The sequence below is a fragment of the Neovison vison genome, chromosome 9, assembly GCF_020171115.1.
Source record: "Neovison vison isolate M4711 chromosome 9, ASM_NN_V1, whole genome shotgun sequence".
In the NCBI taxonomy this organism is placed as follows: domain Eukaryota; kingdom Metazoa; phylum Chordata; class Mammalia; order Carnivora; family Mustelidae; genus Neogale; species Neogale vison.
Genome location: NC_058099.1, coordinates 84,585,694 through 84,588,931, shown reverse-complemented (window position 1 = coordinate 84,588,931; position 3,238 = coordinate 84,585,694).

Here is a 3,238-nt window from a genome sequence, read left to right as displayed (position 1 = left end):
TTTTGAGAGAAGTTTCTGGAGCCTAACTTGGAAATACCTTTTCTGTTTGTCCTAATGGATGGGAAAAAGTCATGATAAATATTAGGATGATGGGGCACCTGGGTGGCTCAGTCAGTTAAACGTTTGCCTTTGGCTCAGATCATGATCCCAGGATTCTGGGTTCGAGCCTTGCATCAGGCTCCCTGCTCAGGAGAGAAGCTTGCTTCTGCCTGTCCATTTCCCTCTCTCTGGGCCATTCTGCCTACTTGTCAAATAAATAAATAAAATCTTTAAAAAATATATTGAGAAGGTGACCCGGTGAAAGTGAGGGGCGGGACTTCACTGAAGCAGAGTAGTCACTTTCTTCAAGATAGACAGTTACATACTAGCTGATCAGACAGTTGACTATTAGCTCCCAATAAGTCTTAGCTGTTAGTAATTGTCACCCAATGGAATGTTACCTAGCCATGAAAATTATCATGTATATTCATTTTTAAATAGATTTTAATGATATGTTGGTAGAAAAGTACCAATAGTATAAGAATATTAGTCAACTGTTACTTGGAAATTTTTTGGAAAATATATAACAAAATATTTACAATGGCAATCTCTGGTTGGTAGGCTTTCAAGAGAGGTATTTTTTGTTTAGTTGTCAATGTAACTTTTTCTTTCTTTCTTTCTTTTTTTTTTTTTTTTACAATAACCATGAGCTACCAGTACTATATAATAATAAATCTTTCTAACTGTGTAACAATACTAATTCGAACTTTCCAGAGTCAGATTTTCATTAGTTGTATAGACATGCTGGCAATATAACAATTCCCCTTGGACCCTCAGAGCTGGTTATCTGCATGACAGACAAAAGTAGAAAACTAACCTGGGTTGAAAAATACCAGTCATGTTTTTCACCAGGGCATTCTGAGAACCATTCAAAAATTTGTCAATGAAGTTTGGTTTTCCATCTGCTTCTTCTCAATAACCCTCCAGGGATAGGAAAGATGGCCACAATCCTAGCCCATGCTAAGCAATTATATAAATATTTTAAAAAAATCAGCAACTTGCTCTTAGAGTAATAATACCATTCAAGGACCAATCCTGGACTTTACCAACACAGGACAACACTTAAGAAAGGCTTAAAATTAGAGGCTAACGAATGCCGTAACTCAAGATGCTCAGAATGCTTGAAGTAGGATAATTGAGAAATTTTTGAAGAATCTGTATTTTACCTCCTCTGTAACTATCTGTTGAAGATTATCCTTGCATTACAGTCCTGGTATATAATGTTCCAAGTTAGTCCTCTGATTCCAGAACTCACTGTTGTCTATGTAAGACAAGTCCTAAGAGAAGAGAAGGTTGCGATAAGTGAAGATGGACTGGAAGCACTTGTAATTCTTTCCAGTGGAGCTATGCGAAGGGCTCTTCATGTCTTAGAGGGCACCGATATGGTTTTGGGGAGGGGGATAGGACAGAATGTATACGTGTGTATGGAACAACACCTCAATTGTGATTTTGCCAACATTCAGGACTGGATTTTGAATCAAGACCTTATTACAGCTCCTAGAAATATTACACAGTTGTAAAGTCTCAAGAGGTCTGCATTATATAATATCCTCATTTGACTTAGAATGGACTTTACGTCATCAGTTCAAATACATTTGTTGACCAAAATGGCAGACATTGAATACAAACTTTTTGTTGATACCAAAAAGAAACAGATTCAGCTAAATCTTCTAACTGCTGTGTTTAAATCACCAAAAAGACTCTCTTGTTTCAGAGGCTGAGACTTCTAGCTATAATTCAAAGAAATCAGCAGTAGCAGTTCGAGAACAAAATACATACTTAATGTGATTGAACTATAGTCATCCATAATTATTGGGAAACAGACATTCAGGCTTAAGTTGGCAGAATTTTTAAAAGTACTGCATTTGTAACATAGTAAAGATATAGACGGCAAGATTTGATGTATAACTACTTGTAGTTATTTGTGTTTTACAGAAAAAAAAAAAAGCTTATGTCAGTCTTAAGGGTTTTACTTTTCTATTGCTTAGATGAAAGGAAATTGCATTAACCCAACCTGGTTTGGAATAGAAAACTTTCAAATCTAGTATCATCGAAGTTTCTTGTCAACATTCATCTTCAAAATTAAGTTTGAAAATATAGTCTTAGAGGGTGCCAGGGTGGCTCATTTGGTTAAACCATTGCCTTCATCTCAGGTCATGATCCTGGAATGCCAGGATGGAGTTCCACATCAGGCTCCCAGCTCCATGGGGAGTCTGCTTCTCCCTCTGACCTTCTCCCCTCTCATGCTCTCTCTCTCACTCTCAAATAAATAAATAAAATCTTAAAAAAAGAAAGAAAGAAAGAAAATATAGTCTTAGGAATTGTCCGTGTTTACACTGAAATAGCTTTTAATGGATTTATGGCCAGAGCCATGATATAATAAACTCATTTATAAGTTCGCTTGCTCTTCTTGAAGTAGAATTACCATCAGCCTTCTCATTGGGATTTGAAAGGCAGGCAAAAGAAAAGTATAACATATAACTAGTCTTCAAATGATCCCATTTGATATTACTGATTATACAAAAAGTACTTTCTTAATGTCGGACACTTGAGAGAAGCCAGCCTCTAAATCTGTAACTGCTAAAAAGAAAGGACATTTTGTACAAAATTAACAGCTTATTTTATAGTAATTTTATTATATTGATGTTATCACTGTTCATAATTTTTTTAGAAAGCAACTTTCTTATTATTTTATCTTATATGACCCTTCTTTATCTAGCAAGACAGTTACAAAGAGGTGGTCCTACTCAGTTTGAATTTATAATCAGGCTTTCACACTCTAAAAATCACAAAATTACCATTCTGGGTGATCCTAAACTTTCTTTAAAAAGTTAGTTTTTACATAAGTGTTAAATTCTTATATGATTCACAAGGAGAAGAGAAGCCTTATTTCATCATCAATGATTTCCATAGATTTCATCACCTACCAAAGACATCTTCAGAAGTTCAAAAGCTAATGGCCAAGTGGAGAGGTCTCAGATTTTAATATAACCCTTACATTAAAAATTTTTACTAAGTGATTTCCACCTCAGACAAAACTTCACCAGGCTCTGAAATACATGGGTGTCAATGGTCACTTAATCATTTTCAAAAATTTGTTAAGGAAATTCAGAAGCTCAAGTGGTGTCTTTTAGTGCTTAGTTTATCATCAGTGAAATGACTTCTCAACTGACAGAACCCCCAAAACATGTGACATAGT